The sequence below is a fragment of the Harpegnathos saltator genome, unplaced genomic scaffold, assembly GCF_003227715.2.
Source record: "Harpegnathos saltator strain DR-91 unplaced genomic scaffold, Hsal_v8.6 scaffold237, whole genome shotgun sequence".
In the NCBI taxonomy this organism is placed as follows: Eukaryota; Metazoa; Arthropoda; class Insecta; order Hymenoptera; family Formicidae; genus Harpegnathos; species Harpegnathos saltator.
The window spans coordinates 329,197-353,255 of record NW_020230025.1 but is presented as its reverse complement, the minus strand read 5'-3'; the positions used below and the strand labels follow the sequence as shown (position 1 = coordinate 353,255).

At 48.8% G+C, this 24,059-nt stretch overlaps 1 protein-coding gene across 4 annotated transcripts in view; it reads right to left on the bottom strand.

Moving 5' to 3' along the window:
* Window positions 1–24,059, bottom strand: part of Pgant9 (polypeptide N-acetylgalactosaminyltransferase 9) — a 265,832-nt gene that overhangs the window by 117,376 nt on the left and 124,397 nt on the right. For all 4 annotated transcript variants that reach the window (XM_025298772.1, XM_011143673.3, XM_025298773.1 and 1 more), the window contains exon 2: window positions 3,696–3,756. The gene's annotated coding sequence lies outside the window, so the exon portion shown is untranslated. The remainder of the gene's footprint in view (window positions 1–3,695; window positions 3,757–24,059) is intronic.

Genomic DNA, 24,059 nt, shown 5'->3' with positions numbered 1-24,059 from the left:
TACTACCCTTTCCGCGATCCTTCTCACCGCCGTTGCTGCTCCTCTCGCACCCTCGCCTGCTCGCGATTCCTTTCCCGTGTTCTCTTTCCGATAATTCGCGCATAAATTCACGACAAATTGAAATAAAAAGTGGGTCGATCGAAACGCAATTTAGCCGAATGCGGCTCGCTTGGCGGCCCGAGCGCGCTCGCCAAGAAGGAGCCCGCGAGATCGTTTGGTCCGGTCGAGAGGCAATCGCGCGCGCGGTACGATTTTCCCCGCGCCGTTAATTGCCTACTTTGCATCTGTTTCTGATTATCTCGCGAGCCCGAGACGGTCGTTACCGAATCGCCGACTCGGCTCTTCCTTCTTTCCTTCGTCGTGCCATTACTTTCGCATTCGCGAGTCCTCGTTGTTCGAGGCCGCAGCTTTGCTCGCGTCGCTACGTTGGCATTTCGCGCACGCGGTGCGCGAATCGATCGCTCGTTCGATCGGCGACGGCGACGGCGCTTTTAAATGCGGCTGAACCGGCGGCTCGTCTCTCATAACCGTCCCTCGCGTGTCTATTAAAAGGATATTCTCGTTACAAATATAAACGCCGCGCGAGAATCCGTATTTCGAGAACGGGGAAGCTTTCAGCGACGATTATTCGTCGCGACAGACGCGTGAATAAAATTGCGCTGCTCCTCGTAAATTTAAACACGAGGATATATGCGCCTGTCGATCCACAAGTGCGCGCACACGCACACGCGCACACACACACACACACACAGGTGCACCCTGTTCTACGATAAATCTACCTCTGTCTCTGGCCGCGTCCTTCCCCGATCCCTGTCGCGCCACCATATACTTCTATTCTGTCGCTCACAGGCACGAAGTCGCCGGAAACTTTGCGCGGTGTCTCGCTTTAATGCGGTGTAGATTCGCGTTGATTATACGCCAGATGCTTCATTACCGCTTTTCCCGGGCGGCCGGCGCGATCGTCGAACGGGGACGCCGCGGATTTATAGATCGCGCGTGCACAGCGCTCGTGCCGCGCGCGATGTAAACGATGTAAACGACGACCGATCGTCGGTCGCGAAGCCTGAGCTCGCGTGTACAAACTGCGCGTACGCACTCAGCGCGTGCGATTTTCGCGGCGAGGCACGCGTGCAAAAACGGCGTACACGTAAACGGCGTAATAGCGTATTATTATGCTCGCGAGTCGCGTCCGAGTCACCGCGATGAATTACGCGATAGTTAGCACAAGGCTGCAGTAAGAGTTAATCAAACATTGACGCCTGCGCGCAAATACAGAGAACCGACGGCGGGCGCGCGCGCGCGCGAAATATTTTTCTATCATTCATTTTTCGTCATTCGACTTTTCGACAGATTGATTTGTATCCGCTGTTTATCGGGGAATTCTCGTCAGGGGGTGAGGGTGGAGGAGCCGGGCGACAGCAGGGAGAAAAAGAGGGTTGTTTATTCGTGTTATATATATATATATATATATATATATATATAAATACATATATGTATGTACGTATGTTTATGTGTATGTGTGTGTGTGTGTACATTTATTCACGCGTATTTATTTACGGCTCAAGTGGATACTTTTTCGCGAAGTCGACAAATAAAATAAAATAAAATAAAGGGAAAAGCGAAACAGGAAAAAAAAGAATAGCAAAAATAACGGCCAATTGATTCGACAATGTCGAGGGATCGAAGTGAAGCGAATTACTATAGTATTCCTGCTGCCGCTACCGTTATTACTAGCCCGTCAACTGGAAAACCGTATTGAATATTGCAGCGAGCGTTACAATAGTTATAATCACTTTGAGTCAATTAAAGTACGCGGTGAAGATTGAAAAGCGTTAGCGTCAGCACAATGCACGACCGGTGAGCGATAACATCGTTCACATTCGCCGAGCGGCCCGAGTTCATTTTATAATTACTTTATTTAAACTTCCGCGCAAAGCCTGCCCTCCTCCCCACCCGGAAGTTCGGAAACCCGCGTGTGGCACTCGTTTAATTCAGCATGAAACAATTCAACGACCGTGTCAGGGCTCGGAGTAAAAGTAACGCTATTATTATCGAGATATCCGCGCTAATGGCGCGTCGCATCAATTGGACAGCTCGCGCCGTGAACGCTCGCTCATTTGCTCGCCTAGCTCATCAACGCGACCTCTGTCGCGGCACTCACCGTCGGAAAGAATCACGGAACGTTTGAGAAAGTGTCCCTGCTAATCGAGGAGTGCGCCGCGCGGCTGTGCGAGTTGCAAACGACGGAGGATCGATCGGTCCGCGATATTCGAGCTCGCGCTAATTAAATTGCAGATTAAAGCCGCGCGTTAGCGGCGATGAGAAAGAAGAACAAGAGGAAGTGGAAAAAGAACAAGCGGAACGCGAAAAGGAAGGAAACATACGAAAATACCAGATACATTCGCGAAGAGAGCCTTGCGACAATTCGACTACGTTGCAATTGCGGTGACGCTCTGCGGGTTTACCGATATCCGTAATCCACGTATTTACCGATATTTCCGCGTTTCGAATATCGATACCAATATTCCCTCGCCTCTGCTGCCTCTCCCTGAGCATACGCGGCCTCGGTACCCGGTAGCTATTAACTTGCACACACGGTTAATATTTATTATTCGAGCATATGAAAGGTACTCTCTCTCGAAAACATATTAGCTCGATAAAACAGCCGGGGCACCGGTGCGCCCTGCAGATTTCAAAAGATGCTACAGCCGAGGGATCGAATTTAACGCGTTAAATTGCCCCGGGTTATTTAATATAATACGCAACAAATAAAATTATAATTTATCCACAAAATACAATTCGAGGGAGTCCGCGCGAGGAAAACCTGCACGCGAATATCAGTACGTAAATCGCAACGCCGTATTTCATCTTGTCGATAAATAAATAAATTAATGAATACATGAACGAATACAAATGACTATCGGGATAATAAATTACCGACTGAATAACAAATAAATAATTGATCAAAGGTCTCTGCAGCGAGCGCGGGCGGAGCCCTGTTGTCGGTCGCATGCGTTTGACGTTCATCGGTTACAATTACGCTCGGTGCGCGTAATTAACGCGGAACACAAGCTCACGAAAAACGAGAAAAAAAAAAATAAAACGTAAAGCAGCTGAACGTCGAGAGAGATTCCGCGAGAGAGGGAAAGCACCCGCGAGCCGGATATTTCCTCAAGCCGGGCACCTTAGCGTCACCTCGAGAGAGCGCGGCGACGATCGGCTAATTTCAATCGCTGCTAACCGCGTGCTTGCGTGACGCCGCCGGCATCTTCACGCTCCGCATATCGAAGGCACGCCGCGAGAATTCGCGAATAGACCGAACGGAAACGCACGGACTCGAGCGCGCGCATTCGGAGATCGATACGTCGCATTCCGTTCTGATAACATCGTCGGTCCGACCGATTACTCATTGAGACGGAGATTATAATCTCATTGAGATGCAACACGGTCGAGGTACCGTACCGTACATCGCAAAAATACTCATCAACGCGAGAAGGAAGAGAAGAAGGAGGAGGAGGAGGAGGAGGAGGAGGAGGAGGAGGAGGAGGAGGAGGAGGAGGAGGAGGAGGAGGAGGAGGAATGGCTTCCGTTCGTGATTTAGCGTGCTTCTTATGAACGCGAGGAAATGTTTGCGACAATCTCAGCAAGACGCCGTCTGCTTTATTCCAGACTTAGGTCTAAAGCTTCTCACTTACCTCGCGGTCACGTACGAAGGACAAATACGCATCTCCGCACTGTGTCGACTGGCTCTCTGACCTGTAAACGAAGAAAACGGAGATATGAGACGGCGGTACTTATCAAGATGCGACGATCGTTATTTTTTAATTAAAAGATATTTATTGCGAGATGGAATATACGAAATTATAATATATTTAAATTACGAAAATGCGTTACATGGCGCTTCATTTTGAATTTTATCTTTTAATTATATAATTATATAATATATTTGTTAGAATGCGGTGTGTGAAATTATAATATGAAATGTGTGCGACGAAAGGAGCGTTACCATCGAGTTTCCTCGAGCCTCAACCACACGAATTCAGATCTGACCTCAATCTGTCACTTGTTTCGTTGTACCGAAAGGTGTATCGACAGACACCGAGGCCCGCTCGCGATTTATCGGCCTGTATGACACAGCGCTTCTGATCGCGGTGGGATGGTAAAGTCCCGGATAAGACCCGAGTTTCATTCGCGAAAGCCGGCACTCTCAGCATTTAAATTCCGCATTCGGTCGCAATAACGCCGCGGACGAACCAGGAACACAATAAGTGACGCCAGATGCTGCACGATACCTTTACTCCACTCCCGAAGGAACCGAGAATCTCTGTGGCAAAACTGCCCTCTCCCGTCCCCCTCGATCTAATTCCGCTCGGTAAGCAAGCTGCGACGCTCCAATTAGCAAATTCTTGCCAACCGGCGCGGATTAACAAATTCTCACACGCAATCCCGTGCCAAATGTCGCCCCACACCCGCTCGACGGCAGCGGCTTGCGATACATTTTAATTTGATACTCGCGCGCTTCTTTCCGCCAAGCGTGTAACATAAATACTGAACGCATACGCAGGTCGGCGGACTGTCGGCGTTTGAGCGACTCGTGCAGCGTCGCCTGCTAGCCGCGAATGTAATTATAATAATAAGGATGATGATAAAATAAATGGAAAAATATGAAATTTTCGGTTTGGCGCATGAAAAGGTGGTCGATACAAATAAGTAAAAGTAACAGAAAATATGAAAATAGAATATAAGAGTTTGAGAAGGATATTGCTAAAGAACGTGAAATTAAATAATCAAGTAGAAAGGAAAATAACGTTACTCGCGAGATGATGAAGCTAAATTAATTATAATATCCAATAAATAATAGCAAAAGATTAATTGCAAAGAGAAAAATAAAATAAAAATATGTAATAACGACAGTAATAAATAACAGTGCTGCGCGCTCTTCTAAATTATGTGAGAGCATATATACATGCATTGCTATGCGAGGATATTGTAAAATTAACGATTTAACAATTGATATTAAATAATAATTCATCGATATTTCGTGAATATTTGTTTCATGAAATCCCTTCGCTCTTTACTCGCTCAGGTTATACGGACGACTGACCTGACATCGCCCTCGACGTCTCTTTATATCAGAACTGTTACACGCAATAAAGTATATGCGTGAGAATTTCGCGATTATCAACGGTATATAGTTATAATTATTTTTTAAATAACGAACGTCCGCATGTACGTATGCAAAATGAACCACTAAAGAAAATTTAAACTGAGAAACCGGACAAGTCGGATAATCGGATTTGGGGTCACTGAATAACAATTATTTCGGATATTGAATTAGCCGGATTTTCTAGCTCTTTTGAACTATGTGAACTATGTGAACATTTAGAAAAAAATTTTCTCGAGAGATTCGAGCGGTAGTGATTTAATGTGACATATGTGCACATATGTGCATGTGTGTGTGTGTGTGTGTATATACATGTGTGCGATAAGTTATTCAAAGCTCGAAATGCAACGGGGTGAATGCGACAGCAGTAAACTAGGAATATTAATCGCATGAACTTAATATTTCATGAGATAGAATGTGTCGACTGCATTCCTATTTGAATATGCTCCTGTAATGAATTCTGGATTTTCGGTATGTAAATTGACCGCCGGACTACGTCGACTAACCAATGAGGCGGCTCTGCCTCCGTTATGAAAGTCAATCCATCCTCGAATGCGAATTTATTATTATCTTTAATATTTATTACTACGCGTGTAAAATATATTATGTGTATGATATGTATGATTTAGCATATCAGCATTTCCAGCGTGCGCACGGTGCAAGAATTAATTTATCGATCCATGTCGTCTCGAGGAATATTTCCCGGTCGTGTTCACATCCCTCTCCCCTCTCCCTCCTCTCTCACTCTCTCTCTCTCTCTCTCTCTCTCTCTCTCTCTCTCTCTCTCTCTTTTTCCGTCTCCGATCCATCGTCGGTTTTCGCCGCTGACCTCGGCGAAATTTCGCGCGCCGACAGACAACGAGAGGCCAGCCTCTCGAAAAAAGGAACGTGCGCTGTATAAAGTTAAAAAGGACTTTCGTATGCATGCCTGATGGCTCGTTGAAATGGAACGCTCGCTGTAATACAATCGTCGTATTTGCGAGAACCTAGAGTTCCACGCTCACTCCCCGCTCGCGCCCTCGTTCACCAATCGCGCGCTCGCCCGCTCGCGATATCTTCGGCGCCTCTTGGTCCGTTCTTCAGCATCTACACGACCGCTAGAGAACGGATCGTGAGACTGAGAACGAAAACTTTTAACTATTCCCAACGTACGTCGCTCCCAGTGGCTGATAGAGTGGCAGGGGTGAAGGAGGGGTGAGCGGGGAAGCAGGTAAAAGGAGGAGGAACAGCAAGGAGGAGAAGAAGAAGAGGAAGAAGAAGAAGAAGAAGAAGAAGAAGAAGAAGAAGAAGAAGAAGAGGAATAAGAAGGAGAAAAAGAACCAGGAGGAAGAAGAAGGAGAAAGAGAGGAAGAAGAAGTAAAAGATGAAGAAGCAGACGTTGAGGGAGGCGGGAAGGAGGCAAGAGAGGTCAGCCTAGCCTCATGACCCTCATCCCGGTGGATGATAATAGCATCTCTCCGGTCATGCCGCGAGGATGAGAAACACACAACGACGTAAAGAGTACCTTCCAATCCGCGCGCGCCGCTCTCTCGTGACGAAGACCAAGCAATCCCACGACTCACTGTGAAGCGGAGAAGCCGGCGTTCCAAAAAAGGATCTAATAGTCATCTGACCTGGAAGAGAAGCCGGGATTTCGCGAGCGCGGCGGCAGCGGCGACGGCGGCGGGAGCGGGACGCCAGCGAATTCCGCGAGCCTTCCACGAGGTTGAGGCATACCACTCTCGGGTCATAAGAGTCGCGGCGGATTCGCTTGGCTTGTTTCGAACTTGCACCGTCGTGATTACTTTGGGCTCGTGTGATCGGAGATTCTTCAGGAACCCGAGACCCTAACGGGACGGCTGTAACTATCGAACGAGGATCAGGAGACGAAACGTTATTTCGTCGGCGGGCAGTGAGAGCAAGCGGCGATGATGTGATGGTTGTATCCCGGCCGAAACAAACCTCGCCTCGCTGATAATATTGGACGTTGGCGTTACGAATGTTACACGGTTGGTAAATTAATTTTGATACGCATACAGAGACGCGGATACGCACACACGTACGCAAACACAACATACACGGCGCGTAACATCGATCGCCGGGGAGCGCGTGCGGAATTGTCAGAGTGTTAATATAGACATATTATCAATGAACTAGTCGGTTACCGGCGTGTGTATGACAATCCATCCGTTTCAATCAATGAGGACGTCCGTCCAAAGTAACGGATCGCGCGCGCTGCGTACTTGAAATTTTTCTAGGGTCAACTAACGTCAGTTTGTTCGGACAGATGACATCTCCGTTATCGACGCCATTGTAACACACTCATTTTCCGAGCCGATTCTCTCTCTCTCTCTCTCTCTCTCTCTCTCTATCTCTCTCCCCCTCCGCCCACCTTCCTCTCTTTCTCTCCCTCGAGCGACGCGCACCGACGACCGCACACGCACGCAAGCGGAAGACTGTCAATTCAGTCAATACCGGCCGTGCAGCAACGAAACACATTACTTAATCTAGCGACATGTCCCCACGCGAGGGTCTCCATTTAAAGCGCTCGATGATGCAGCTAAATTCGCGCATGTTTGCGCGATAAACGATCCGCGCAACGCGGCGTTACACGAGCGACAAAATTAATGAAACGTCAGCAAAATTCGAACGCGACGTCTGTTGTTGTCTATCTGAGCCAAATTCCTAATGAGCACGCCGGCGTCCGTTTACATCTCGACCTGCATTTTGCAGAGCAATTTGACGGCTATAATTCGGAGCGTGTGGCGAATTACGTATATTCACAGCAAAATGATATTTTTAACTTGTGAGCTCTTCTCACGATTTAATCTCACGCGGGCTTCCTGATGTGTGCGTTTCTCTCTTGTTTTTTTTTTACACGAGTTTAGGATTTACGAACAAAGTTTGACAGAGAAATAGAGAGAGAGAGAGAGAGAGAGAGAGAGAGAGAGAGGGAGAGAGAGGGAGAGAGAGAGAGAGAGAGAGAGAGAGAGAGAGAGAGAGAGAGAGAGAGAGAGAGAGAGAGAGAGAGAGAGAGAGAGAGAGAGAGGGAGAGAGAGAGGGAGAGAGAGAGAGAAAGTGTGAGTAGGAACATGTCGGTTCGAAAGCCGAGGCTTTATTGTCTGTTAGGCGCAGCACCAGGAGGTCTCGCGGCGCGTTCGTGAGCACGTAGGGTCAGTAGCCTCGGGCGTGTTTGCAACGAGCCGCTGCTCCGTGGCCTCGCAAACTGGTTTAGCAAAAGTCAAGATCTAGATCGCGACCTTCTTGCAGTCGCGCTCGTGTTCTTCGCGCTTGCGAGTTCGCGAGACCGACGGGGCGCGGTGAGACGGATGGCGATGCGACGACACGTAACGAGGCACGTAACAAGTACGATAGCAACATATGTATACATCTCGAAGGAGGAAGAAGGAGAGAGGGGAGAAGCGTAGCGGAAGAACTATTTCCCGTGTCAATAAACGCCGCTGAGTATGAATGAATACTCAGGGGAGGCACCGAACGCGATCCGGTCGCGAGGACGTGACGGGCTCGACGACGGATAAAAATACAAACGATCAACTAGAAATATACGGCCGGCTCGCGGAGGCTTCGATCGCGTCTCGGCGCGATAACAACGGCCACACCCGAAATAGATGTTACTCAGCGTCGCTAGCGCGACGACAAGAGATAAATTGCGGTCGATAAGGAAGCCGAGCCAAGCCAAGACGATATAAATTAATCTTTCATCTGAATGAATTTCCGCGTCGTTCTTCATACCACCGCATCGCTCTTGATTATCAGCTAATCGTGACGTTAAGTGACATTCAATAGAAGCCCGAAAGTAAAGCCGAGGAACCTCCCGCTTGTCTGTCTGCGTCGCCCGCGCGACGATTACGTAATCACATCGCCGCTGAGGATCGTCACGAAAACAGGTAATTAGCGATATATAATGTATTTTTACTCGGCCCTGAATGACAATTCCCCCCCCCCTCGCCCCGGAGTTATCGTCGTCGAGGCTATTCACGAGCGCACCGGGCATTTTCCGCGCGCGCCTTTATGAAATATGTAATCGCGCTCCCTCGCGCGGACGGAATGTCCGCGGCGATCGGTAATGAGACACGTCTCTTAATGATTCACATGTTCGCATAATCAATAGCGAGCGGAAACGCTACTCAATCAGTCGTCTCGATCGCGTCTTGCGAACGCGCTCGCTCGATGGCCACGCTGCTTCGTCGCGAAACAATTTGCACGTCGCTTTTGAGTACGCAGCAACGGCGCATTACGCTTATTAATCACGGCGCGTTTAGCGACATTAACCGACGCGCGCTCCGGCAAAATACGAGCGCGAGGTTACGTCGCGCGTACCGTCGACGAACCGTTCTAATTAACGACGCCGTGAATAGCGGCGTGTTCATGTCGACGGCTCGCGTTGCGCGTGACGAACACAATAACGTAGCGGATTCTTGCGGCGCGGCGCGGCGCGGCGCGGGGCGGCGCGGGGCATCGCCTTCACGATGCGCCTTTATTCCGCAAATTTTTCGCGGAGCAAGCCGCGCGCGTCCGCCCGTCACGGCCGATGTGGGAACCGTTTCGTCCCGCGATATCAGCGGCATCGCGAGACCGTGTCGTAAAGCTGCGATACGGACGGCTGCCGCACGCGATTCGCTTCCGTGCCGGGAGCGATCTTTTTCGCGGGCGAGTCGATGCACGCGGAGAGAGAGTTAAATAACGAGCGACGCGCGCGATCCGCTCGCGAATCCTTTTAATCGCCGTTAGCGTCGGCTGCGAGTTACGCTTTCACGGAGTCGCGTGCAATCGCACGTTCGCGAGGCGCGAGCGCGCCCCGATAAAACCGGGGGAAAAAGGGAAAGAGCGCAATTACGTAGCGCGTGTGATGATAAAACAAAGGGAAAACGCTCGTTTGTACGTGTACGCGTGTGCGTGTGTGTGTGTGTGCGTGGGCGTGCGTGAGCGACTCTGGCGCGCTGGACAGCGGCGGTGACATCTCAATCTCGACAGTTTGCTCTCATCTAGCCGCGCGCGACCGAGTCACTCGACGTCTCCATTCGCGTCGCTCGGAGCGGGCTAATTCTTCCGATCTCTTCGCCCGGCGAGATTGCAGCCGCGCAATGCTTGTCGCATCGCCGTCCAACAACACCGCTCTCGCGTCCACGCGATCCTTTCATTTCCGCCTCGCTGATGAGATGGCCCGAGATAGTACTGCGCGTGCGACAGAGGACAAGAGGGAGAGAGAGAGAGAGAGAGAGAGAGAGAGAGAGAGAGAGAGAGAGAGAGAGAGAGAGAGAGAGAGAGATCCCCGCGGATATAATGCACCGTGACGTTTCACGGATATTTCTGCTGCGCCAGCGCGCTCAGGGACGACGATGGGGACGCGAGGAGCGAGTCGAGGGATGGAAGGACTCCGGGGGTGAAAGTACAAGAAGACGTTCGTACTGCCGCAGGCAGGATCACGCAGTTAAGAACTTTCCCCCTTCAGAGCTTTTTCTACGATTCCGCGGGGTGGGTTAGCACCCCCTTCCGGTAATCCTACTTAGGAACTCGGATAATGCCGCGGCTATGAATAACGGTGGGATTATGCGGCAAAAGTCGGCAAATGTCTTCCTTCGCGCGGCCGCCGTCGCCGTCGCCGTCGCCGCCGCCGCCGCCGCCAACCAAACCGGAACTTTCGAATCTCCGTATCGTCTGTTGTTTGACTTTCCGCCGTTGTCGGACTGCCAACCGGTATAACACGGTGCACCGACGCCGCGTAATCCGCAATTATCAGCATATATTTGCGTTGTGTTCGCCGCTCTCCGGATAACGGTAATTAACCGCGAGGTTCCGATTGTCAGGCGTATGTACGTTACGTACGTGTGTGTATACGCATGTGTATGTGTAAATTTCGATCGCGCGAACATTGCTTGCGTTATTTCAGCGTTCTCACGTGACGATAAGAGGACGATACCTCGCGCAATCGACGGCCACGTCGATAGTTTTTATTTCCACGCGCCCGAGCGTTTGAAAAATGCGAATCGCACGAAAAAAATTAACAACGGACCCGGCGAAATCGGATAGAACGGTGTGCGAATCGAATAAACGGGAGTATCAAAGTTGACAGAAATGACTGAATAAAGCTATTGTTCGCCGCTCGCGCGCTCGCGCGCGCGCGCCCACGCGAGCTACGTGTGTTGACCAACTGAGGTATTTTCATTGCCGTGTGTCAACACGTCGAATGCGTATTTCACGACCCGTATATGTCGTTCTAGGTTGCCGCGCGTGTAAATCCCTATATTAATATTCGAAAAAGTCCGCGACGAAAGCTGGAAATGACGCACGCGCGGTCATGGTTGCCGGCGAAGCGGACACGGATTAAACGATTGTTGCTTCATAATTAAAGCGGTATATGATCGTTCATGAATCCAATTAGCCACGACGAATGATTCATTCGCTATTTCCATAGGCGACGTTGATAATCGATGGTGTAAAATTATCTTTTCGTCGGTCGATTAAGCGCAGCCGCCTCCTCGGCGAAATGAGTCGCGAGATTTATAAAATTTCTCTTCGGAGACATTCCTTCTCCTTTTTCTGACTTTGATTTCTCTTCCGCCGGAACAAAGGCTGCTTATATAAATAAAACGAAAAATTGTAGCGAATAATCAACGTTTCCCACTGCTGAAGGAGAAGGAACATATTTCATCTTGTTACGTGTAATTTTGTGTGTCCAATTAATAGCATAACCGATATGCTGTAATTATAGGAAGAAAAAATGCAACGTTTGCAATATATATGTCATTAATACGCGTTCGTCCGATTGCGTTTGCAATTTTCCATGCCGTGGGCGCGCGCGCAAGTGTGAGTGAGCGACAATAAAATATGAAATAACCGGAACGCTTGAAAAGAGAGCCAGTGGAAGTCGATAATCATCGCGGGCATACAGTTCCGATAATTAGCGTTCCGTCGACCAGCGTAAATCAACGCGGCGCATGCGAAAAATCAAACGTCTCTCACGTTAACTACACGCGGTCTTAAATTGGAACGCCGTTAAATTGACACGCAGTGTCAATGGATAAATTGACACGGTTAAGTACATATTTTAACGCACTTGGTAATGCATTGGAAGATGTTACGATTTTGCGAGAAACATTCTTGTTGATCTCGTTCGTTGAATCATTTTAAATTGAATTATCGAGTAACAGTATTGCAAATTTGACGGACCGACACATTACTTAATGGCTCTTGCAATGTGAATTATACGCTGTTTTTAAACGTTGTCAGAGGTCGGGGCAGTTTGAGAAATGTTATCACGTAATTGACGGAATATATATATACATGCGTGCTCGCAGATAAACTTTACGTAAAAGCAGCGAGGAAGAAATAAACTGAGAGATAGATACACAAGAATAATACTGCGCTTCATATTCAGACGCTTAATCTTTTTTCAGATTACATTTATAAATCCCGATTAATTGTAAACTTTTCCTCGTGTAACGACTAACCTTGTTATCGAAGACAAAATCATGTTGCTCGTGGCGGTGAATGAAATAAATTATGTCGCGGCTATATATAAAATAAAGCGACTCTCAAAGAGAGAGAAAAAACATTTGCATTTTCGAGAGAACCCATAATCCGCAAATTGATCGATAAGATTATTCCAATGTTCGCCGATGCTCACGCCAAATTTTATAGACCGCCGGCGCCGTCGCGTTTTCCACGGCGTGGCGCAAAAAATATAAACCGGATTTTATGGCCGGCCGCGGAATGGTCATTTTTATGCGACGTTCGAATCGAAAGGTCCGATTCCCGTATTAATCCCGCAAATTCCGTAAAATTTGAAAGACCAATGAAGAAATTTCAGATATAACGCTATACAGTTTGCTGTCTAATCTTTACGCAACAAAACTTATCGCTTTTCCATATCGAAAAAGCTCGAAGAAACGTTGAGTTTAAAAATTAATATTTTATCATCTCAATATTCTACGTGTCTTTAGTCTTATTATTTTTAGCTTTAATCAGCAATGTATTAATTATATAATTTAGCTGCGAATTGAGCGAAACAAAGCTAGATAGAAACAAAACGAAAACGTTGGTATAATGAACGTAAAAATCAACGACTTGCGAGATTTATATTATAATACATCCTAAGCCGATATTTATAGCGGCAAATTATTTAGTATCTTTGATTACATAATTAAATACAGATTCGTATTCATGGACTATTATTCGGCTGTTCGGTTCAATGTTTCTTGTATGAAATATAATGTAATAAGTATAGGTATATACAGAGTCTGTGGCGTGAATAATGGAAGATTCATGAAGCTATTATACCATTATTAATTACTTCTCAAATGACGACGGACTATGAATGCCGAGCTAAATTTCGACTCGGGTAACTCTTTATTCCCGTGAATTCATCAAACGTCCGTTAAGAACGAATACTTGCTGTACAATAAATAATTCAACACACCTTGCAGCACGTGATGCATCGCTGCTCGTCGTTCTGCATTCTCCATCTTGGCTGCTTCGTCGTAACACTGACACTGACACTGATACTGATACTGACACCGTCGCTCGCTAAGATACGATTCGATTAAAGACACATGCACTAAGTAACGCGATATCGACGAGAGCCTGACGAGATACTTCGACGAAACATTTTAATCACACGTGCAAAATGCTGCCATACCGACATCGCAGTCCGTAATACGCGCGGCTGTTGACTCTCGCGAGTTCGCAGCAAAATAAACACTTGGAACAGCACGCGGCGCACGAAGGCACGTTTCACCGCTTTGAAAATCCGAGATGTTTTGATCGCGTGATCATTAGAGAACGACGACGATTCACGATGGGAGGGGATGAGTTTACTCGTCTCGCCGATTATTGATACTCTCACGCATCGCATACTTTCCTGCGGACGAGCGTTACTCATTGCGTTTTACGCAATGAGTATCTCACCGGCTTGTGAAATGTTTAATCGTACTCTCGTCAGCATCGCGTACTAGTTGACACGTATTTCTCTAATCGTACATCTACACGAGCGTCAGTGCCATGAGTTAGTATCCTGAGTGCCATGACAGTGTAGCCAAGAACAGGACGCTGCATCCGGGAGCTAAAATGGAGGACGCAGAGAGCACCGGGATGCGATACATTGCATTTCCCCGCAGACGCGCGGATATGTATTTAACATACGAACATTCTCAACGCTCATGAAAGAAGAAGTATATAATAAGTGGATTTCAAAGGAGCAACATTTATTGTTTCATCTACCTGATAAAAATTTAGCGACTTGCCCGTTATTCTCTAAATTATTTGATTTTCGTTTGTCGCAAATAATAAAATCCCTCTCTGCAGTTAAGCGGCGCAATTAACGCGCTGTTTATTGAAATTAAAAATAAAGATAAAATGCATGTGGAATATTGAGACAATCAAATATTAAATAATTCTGAAGCGAATCCTCTTCCAAGGCGACGATTCAATGGTGTGGGACATGTACAAGATTCTCCGAATCCGTCGAATTCGACAGAATCTGTAGGACCAATACAAGACGAAAATCTCGATTCGGAGCGTGAGATGAGTGTCTTCTCTCTCGCTCTGCGTCGCGATTCATCTCCCACTTCGTGGATAACATTTAGTGAACTTGGCCTCGCGCGCGAAGGACAACTTCTTTCCAGCGACCGGACGACCTTGCGGTACAGACGACGAAACACACATCCAGCGGAGAGAAACCCGGACTTTCACGAATGTCATAGGCACCGTGGCGCGTGTTCGTGCTTTCGAGAGCTCCGAGAGTCACCGCTTGCCGAGCGCGCTGCCCGTTATCGTAGGGAATGTATATCGCCGGCATTATCATAGCCGCGTCCCACATCCGCTAAAAGCGGTCGCTTTCGCTTTCGACGGATACAGCGAATTTATCCGCCAGCATCCGTGGTCCGGGATTGTCGGACGTGTCGCGAGGCGAGGAAGCCTCGCAGTTGCTCTATTTACGTCGATTTGAAGAAAAGAGAAGTACAAAAATTCTCGTTTATTCGTCCGTCGTGTCGTCACGCGAGTATCGAGTAATAAAACGTGATAATTGCTCTCTCCCTCTTCCTCCCTCCTCTCAATCGCTCTCTCTCTCTCTCTCTCTCTCTCTCTCTCTCTCTCTCTCTCTCTCTCTGTCTTCTCCTTTCACGGATGAGCCGAGTATTCGACGAGAGTCAATGAGCCAGCAACGACCCAGACGACCCGCGTTGAGGGCGCTTTTTTATCGCGGACGAGTCAGCGCGTTTAAAGACGTCGTCTCGAGGGTAAGATGGTGCCATTCTTCACATTTAAGAGGATTAGCAGAGTCTGCTTATGACTGCTAAGACGGCCTCTCCCCTTTTCCTCTTGGCCCTTGCCCCCGGCGCGAAATCACATCGAATTAATTAAACTCCGGACGAGCAAAGCATAAAAATGAATTATTTCTGTGACGGATGCCCGAGATCGGGTGAGTTTGCAGTTAACGTTTGTGTTATAGTCTCTCTCTCTCTCTCTCTCCCCCTCCCTCCCTCCCTCCTTTCCTCCCTTTCTCATTCCCGAAACGATGAAAATATATTGTACTAAATGCATACGAGAACGTGCATTTTATCTTAATTTCAATGTTTTATTTGTCTGTAATTTAATTTCTGATATTAATATGTAACATTTTGGAATACAATGAAAATGAAATGAAGATCGTTTTAATGTCATCGCATCTGCTAATTAATATTATACGCGTTGTTTTAATGTATATTTATTGTAATTTCGCTGCGTCCAAATATTTTCACGATAAAAATGATGACGACGACGATCGTCGCTCCGATTAATGCGCTCGAATCTGCCGGCGCATTCAGAAACGTAACATCCTCTCAAGATCTCTCGGGCGCTTTATGGAGCGATCTTTCTAAGGTCTCCGCTCAGACGTTTTACGATCGTCCCCTTCCCCCCCATTAGATTCATGGACACACTAACGAATCGAACAGTCATTAAACGAGCATCGTTCGGCAATGTCGACAGGGACACTTAAAAAGTAATTTGCCTAGCGAATCGTGAGGGGAAAGCGTTGTCTGCCTTGAAAACTGCCGTCCACAACGTCAGGCGTTAATTGGAAACACAGGTAGCTGAAGAGAATGCTGAAGGGGCAGATATCGGGTTACCTTATGTGGCGAAATATCGTATATATCGGTCAATGTTATGCGCGTGAATAAGCTTTCCTTTCTTTATAAAAATTATAGAACGTCCGATAAGTAGATTAAGATTCTGCAACGGATGTTTATAATTGGGCGCGAATTAAGTAATAGCGCGTGATTCGAATAGTATCAAATAATCGAATTTGTGTAAACGAGTGACTATTTTCTCGACGATTCAGATATCGAATCGACGGGATGTGCCCGAGTCAGGAGCTTCGTGTCGAGAAACGAAGGGTGATTTTTATTTCCGCGCAAACGACAGCTGAAATCGCGCGAATTCAGCGACATAAATACCGAATTTCTCGTCAAACCATCAGCCGATATGTTCGAGCGCGCAATCCTCTTAATCTTCTTAGTACCGATCGTCAATACCTAATGTCGTAAAATCGGCAACAGCAACGTAAAACTTGATTTCGAGTTATATCGCGGTCTACAACGCATCGAGTGCAATATTCTAAAGAGAAAAGGAGAGAGAGAGAGAGAGAGAGAGAGAGAGAGAGAGAGAGAGAGAGAGAGAGAGAGAAAAAGGGAGGAGATGGTGACGGCGGCGTTAAATTGATAATCAAAGATATTATTCGCCCGCTACGCGCGACATAATCGAAATAGGTCGAAATAATCGCCGTGTTATCTCTCCAAACGTTTGCCTTTCGCGGCGTCGCGTCGGAGCCGAACAAAATTGAAGTCACTCGACGTTAACAGCGTTAGATTAATTTCGCTATGGACAGGTGTGGGCCGGCTCGCGCCGTCGTCGTCGTCGTCGTCGTCGAGGTCGCCGTGGCCGCCACCGACGAGCGGCGACGCGCGAGTGTACCTTAATCCGTTAATAATACAACGGTCGACTCGCGCGGCAATAATGACATCGCGGGCATGAAAACATGCGGGCGAGCCGGACCATATCGCACGCGAGCTTCCGGCAGCCGGCAGATACCGCGGTCGGTTTCTTTTCGAGGAATCCTTCTCCATCCGCTGCTTTGTCTCTACGAGGCACAAAGGGGTAGGTTAGGCGTGCAAACGTGGCCTAACGACGTGCATGATATCGCGCGCATCGTCTGCAACACGCCCGCGCCTCTCTCGCTCTGTGTGCGCGCGCGCGCGCGCGTGTGTACGAGAAGCAACAGCAATGCACCTGAATACACCTGCATGTGTATCTGGATACGCGCGCGACCGTCTAGACGACAGGCCCATTGTCTCAGGACACGCGCACCTACCGCACCGTCGTCGTTGCCGCCGCCGCCGCCGCCGCCGCCGCCGCCGCCGCCGCTGCCGCCGCCGCCACCGCCGCCGTCGCCGTCGCCACCAAGGGATTCGAGATTACACAGGCGAACGTCATCAAAGCGCTGACGCTCAGCCATTGTGTGACTAAGTAATTTAACTGGCTTGTGGAATGAATAAATTAGAATGAAAGGGAGGAAATAAGCGAGCCACGGCTCGCGCTCGCGCTCGCGTCCGGCTATGCCGGTGCGCCGTTACGCAAACGATGTCACGTAATTTATAATACGTAACGCCGTGAGCGCGCGACGAGACGAGGAGACGGTGAGAATCGGTTGAGCGGCCGGCAGAGGGAACAGGGTGGGAGGAGTTCTCGTTAGAGTCTCGCGCGCGAAAACTTGTCCCGTCGCGCTTGAATCTCTCGCTGATTGGCATCGCGTACTCGCGAACGACGCGTAATGACGACATGAGACGAACGATTGCGTTGCAATCGGCGGCGCGGCCCTTATCATTTCGCACGGCCGCGTTGCTCGCGGACATGCTGTGTATTTTTGCCGGGTGCATTCCGCCGATCTCGACGCTTCACGGCTCAAAGCGATATGGGTAATTGCATTACCACGCGGGCGCGCGCAAAGTACGCGGCCGTACTAAATATTGCGCTTTACCGCTTTGTCGCTCGCCCGGCAAATCCTCGGCCGCTTGTTGCGCATATGAATTAATTAAGGAAATGGATTGTGCGCGGCGCGCGTAAGGAGGGCTCGGGAAATAATTAATTAACGACACCCCGGGGGAGGGAAGCCGGAGTAAAATTCGACGCGGCGAAATTAGCCGCCAGCTAATTAAGCGGAGTACGCGCGATCGCTCGTCGCACTTGATTTTAACTCCGTCCGAATCGAGCGAGCGTCTCTTTCGTCCCCCGCTCACCCTCCTCCCCCCGCGCACGCTTTCCATCGTGTGCAAACGAGCGGCAATACGTGCGATAAATATAAAGTGTACGATACATCACGTACGTACATGAGGGAGAGAGAGAGAGAGAGAGAGAGAGAGAGAAAAACGGAATGCTAAACAACAAGATAAACGTCACCGAACCACGAAAGCCGGCTATTATGCGGCTAAGTAATTTAACCAACTTAGGCTACGAATAAACTGAGGAAACCGGTCCTCCCCCGCCCCCTTCCCTTCGTCCTGTTGCGCGCGTTCGCCAAGTGTCTTGCGACACGATATACCGGTGTCGTACATTACGTTCAGGACACTAAGTATGACAACAACGAATTATACAATAAATAACGGTGCGTATGCGCGGGTGCGAGTATGCGCCGGATTTATCGCGCTCCGGGACGTCGCTCCGCTCGCTTCCTCCTCGCTGCATGAACGGCGATACGTGCGAGATAACGTGGCGCGACTAATTAACAATAAGGAAAAAACAAACGGGCACGCACGAGCGCGCGCGTGCGTCCGGTGCGATTTTTCGCTCCTCAGCTTCGCCGCTTCGAATTCTTGCCCGATCGAACGAAGTGTGACGAGGCTCGACAGGGGGAACAAATAGAAAAAGAAAACAAGAGAGAAGGAGCGCACGTGATTTATTTACAGCGAATGTCGTTACGCTCATCGCGGGCGTAATTGACAATTAATCGGGCAGAGGAAGAGGCCCTTCGCCGAGAGTGAAATCGCGGCGCGATCGTGAGAGCGGACTCGTTAGCTCGCTTCCGATCTCGCGAGACGATCGACTTCCGTTCGCGCGATTCATCAGCCGCCGTCGCGTCTCTCTCGCCGATGTCCCGAGATAATTTCTCACGGGCGTTCGGATTGGCCGCGAAAGTTCCCGCACTGCGACAGACCCGCGATGACACCCTTGCGCACCGTATCGATATGCCGCACGCGCTCGCGGAGTCGCCCTTCGAAGCCACCGCGGTGGCGGCGGCGGCGGCCGCGGCGACGAGCAAGTGACGACGGTCAGTCTATAGTCAGACACAATGCGAGTCGTTGACTAACGGCGAGATGGAAGGGCGGGCGGCTGGGTCGCGACGAAACTTGGCTCGCGAATCTCTCGCAGATCGGCGGCACGGCAACATGAGAGTAATTGTGAGCGAGATTAAGCCGGACGTGAAAAACACGCTAATGACGGAACGCGAGCTGCAAAGAGCAGCTCGTTGCTGTTAACGTTACTGTCAGCCGCAATAATAGTTCGCGCGCGCGCGCGCGCGGAATCGGTTCTCCTCTGTCTCTCGAGGAGAAGCTACGCTATTCGAGGTCGAAGCATCGGAGTTAGCATAAATCGATAATAAGAGCGAATAATCTGATTTTCTTTTTACGCTCCGGCGCGCGAACCCTCCTCTCTGAAAATATCGTTTGGAAATCCGTCGCCGGCTAAGAAGATCCGTCCATTAAGATCTCGCGAGCAATCTTCAGCACAAACGTTCCGTGACTCAGCGTCTCGTAAGCTCGCTTCCAGGCTATTACAGGTTTCGCTGCAGGGGGAAACAGTAGTAATAATATACGCTCGGACGGAGAATGGCACCATGGGAAATGCAGCTGCATCGGTTCGCGAGACAATAATTCGCTGCGAAACAGAAGTCCGCGCACCTTCCATCATTGGGAAAGAGAGAGAGAGAGAGAGAGAGAAGAAAATATATTCCCCTTTTTCGGGGAATTGTCGCAGAAAATTCGACGTAATAACACAAATAACACGAGGGATCTCTTTTATCGACTACTCTTCGTGTTATCGGAGCAATAGAATTTCCTTGTATATAGTGTTTTATTAAGCCTCCGATATTTCTCGGAATATCGCGAACGTGACAGCAGTAATATATAATAAAGATAAAGATAAAGATTGTAAATGGAGCATCGTAAAAAACGATTTAATTGCTAGTACGTGGGACCGCTTAATAATATTATATACGAGATACGCACGAGATGTCACGTAATTTATCATGGCGAAGCACACATTATCTCTACAGCGCGCGCAAAAAAAAAAGAAATCTCGCGTCAGTTGTCTACTACTACTTGAAAACCCAACGAGCCGATTTATGGATAAATGCTCGAAATATCACTTTTCCGAGGAAGAGGAGAGGTACGGAGGCGAAGAAGAAAAATACACACAGATTATACGCGGACAAAAATTCAAATGTTTTCCCGTCAGCAGCACAAATCCTTCCGAGCTTCTTTGAATAACAGATAATATCGTCAGAGAAAAAGATAAAGCGGAGAGGAAGGCGGATGCAGGTGCGCAGGCGTCGCGGCCACTGTGTGGAAACGCGTAGAAACGGTGTGTCGCGTCAACATACGCTGTCTACGAAGAAATAAAACGGTTGAACAAAAGGAAAACCTCCGTGATAACGTTACGTGTCTCGAGGATTTTCCGCGACTCTCTTCTTTCGTGCGATCTAGGACTTTTTACACACTTCGACGTCTAAGTGGCGAAAATCCCGAAATTTTTAGAACCGAGGACTCGCTCGGAAGGAAAGCTCCGTCACTCTTTAAGTATTAAACGCGCATTTTGAAAGAGACCGAGATTTTTGCACACAAGTAATAATAAATGCGAAGCAGTGTGCGGGTCGGGACATAATGTATGAAAGTTTGACGATATGACCTCAAAATAATTTTAATCGCGATAACGATGTTATCCTTCGTACTGGAGATATCAAGATTTTGACTTTCCTCTCTGCACATGCACCGACGTGTTCATTAATATCCATTAAAATATTCAACGGCGACAAGAGGAGACATTATTATCGGATAACATCTAGCGACAGAAAGTGGCCTTATCGAAATCAATAAAATGATTCCGTCATATTTCCGCGGACCTGTTGATACAGCTCCGTTGTAGTTAAAGACGATGTCGTAAATCATCTGTGACAGTATCAGAGAAACGAGAGAGAAAGAAAGAGGAAAAGGGAGAGGGAGAGGGAGAGGGAAAGCCAAAGCACAGTAGTTACAGTCGTCTAAGCAGAACGTCAACGACAGCAAGAACGGTAACGTCGTCGTTGCCGTCGCTATCACCGTCGTCGTCGTCGTCGTCGTCGTCGTCGTCGTCGTTGTCGCGGTCGTAGAAACGAGGATAAAATCCCGTCGCTGATGGCTTAATAGCCTCAACGTTTTGTAACGGTAACCTCCGCAGCTCGGGATCTCCCGCACGTACATGCCCGCCAGCAAACCGAGAGAAATGTTTTTGCGCGGCCTGCCACCGCGTCTTTGAAACGACAAAGATCGCGCGCGCACGTTGCGGCCGGACGGACAGACGCATATACACACGCATGCACGCACGCACGCACGCACGTACACTCACGAGAGTGTGTATAGGGAAAATATTTTCCCGCCGGACGTTTTTGCGTTCGACAGCAACGGAGCGCAATCGGAAAAATTGAGGCGTTATATTTGACGCATTCTCGCCGCGGCTGTCAACTCGATGAAACTTTGCGGCTTAGTTACAGAGAAAGAGTTGACCGAGAATTCGGACGAATCTGACATCTACCGCAGCTCCAACAACAGGTGCAATTATGCGGCACAATAATTAATGTCGAGATCAATAAAACAAGAGAGATAGAGAGAGAGAGAGAGAGAGAGAGAGAGAGAGAGAGAGAGAGAGAGAGAGAGAGAGAGAGAAAGAAAGAGACAGAGTGCGGGAGGGGATAAAGAAAAAAAGATGAGTAAAACTGGCTGCGATGCAAGAATACACAATAGTAATAAATATTCGAACCAATCTGTCAATCGTTTCCCGTTCTATATATGACAGTCAAATTAAAAAAAGATATCGTGTGTATATTTCGCGCGACGTGCTTCAACACCGCTGGAAATGTCATCAGTCAGAAAGTCGAGAAAACGTATATCGTTTAGCAGAGTGTTCCCCGCCATTTTATTTTCATGCCCGTATTTTTCACTCGGTGAATCAATTAAACTATAACAACCTCGTTTGTTTTCTTGCGCTACGCTCGGGCTCGAGCGCGTACGTCGTTTCTCGTTAAAATAAATCGAACCCGTTGAAAAACTATGCGCACAGCTTTTCCCCCTCTGGACGTGAGCGCGAACGAGGACGTGAACGAGAGCGAGAGAGCGAGAGAGCGAGAAAGAGAGAGAGAGAGAGAGAGAGAGAAAGAGAGAGAGAGAGAGAGAGAGAGAGAGAGAGAGAGAGAGAGAGAGAAAATGCCTGCATCCGCCCGCGTCCGCGCTAAAGGATGCCCTCTTCCGAGATCTTTCAGGTACAAAGGAGCCTGGCGGACGTTGAGTAAACGCCACGGGTCAAAACTAACGAATGAAACGTCTTCGCTCCGCCTTTTTCGCGCGACACTGTAAATTCGGCATTGTGCTCACTTGAGAAATGCCGCCCTCATGAAACTTTTCCGGGCGAGCTCCATTTCCGTTCTATTTTCCGCGCCGCTGTAGAGCCTATACGCCCTCGCCATCGTCGTCGCCCCCGACAACCGGTGGCACCTTCCTCTATCTCTCTCTTTCTCTCCATTTCTTTCTTTCTTTCTTTTCTTTCTCTCTCTCTCTCTCTCTCTCTCTCTCTCTCTCTCTCTCTCTCTCTCTCTCTCCCCCCTTCATTCTCACTCTCCGTTTTATCGCTTCCTGTTCCGCCTCACGCTCTGCTCCTTCCTCTTCCTTTTTTTCTTTCTCTCTTCCGGCTCTTCTATCCTCAACCTCCTCCTGTCGTCTCCTCTCATCGTTTGGAACTCTATCGAGGCGGCTAGATCGCCGTCGCATACCGGAAAAGCCGCTTTTGTACGCGCGTTACCGGTAACACGCCGCTAACTCCATCGATTACGGTAGGCGAGGTTGTGACAGGTATGTCGTTTTTCATGGCGCGCCCTCACTCCAAGGACATGATCCTTTCCGGGGTCCGTCGTCGTCCGGGGGCCACGTCGAGACCGCGATCAATGGCCATGATTATGCGAGTGACGGCACGCGCAGCGTGAGGGTGTTCGTTTAAGAGGAGATCGCCCACGTCTCCACGGTGAAATAAACGAACGACCTGTGCTACATTAGCCGCTACTTCCGCGCGAGCTTACTCGGCTTGCTCGAGAGTCTATTAGTTTTTGCCCGGAGCCGATCGGGATCTTCGTTGGAAACCTGCAGCAGCATCCTGAGGACGAGGGAAATGGACAACGGGCGCAGGCTCGAATCGCTCTCTCGGGGACGCTGGCGAGCGCGAGCGCCTTGATTCGTCGCCGTAAACCTAACCGAATTTTAATGAAACCGAGTCGAGCGAGTGGCGAAACACGGGTGCCTTTTTTCGGATTACAGGCAGGATTACAGCGAGTCAATTCCCGTAAGTGGATTACGGCAAGAACGCCAGTTCGTGGACTACATAAAATGGAATCGTTTGCGTTACGCACACACACACACACATTATTTCGTTCTCTCTCTCTCTCTCTCTCTCCTGCGAAGTATCCGGGCTTTCGCGCCGCGAGAGCTCGAACATGGGCGAGCATTTACAAGCTCATAAAACGTTGCAGGATTGGACCTGGAGAATTTCCAACAAACAACGTCTGCTTCCCCGCGATTTCGTTTATCACTGGTCCCGCCGCACACGCGCGCGCACCCTCGCG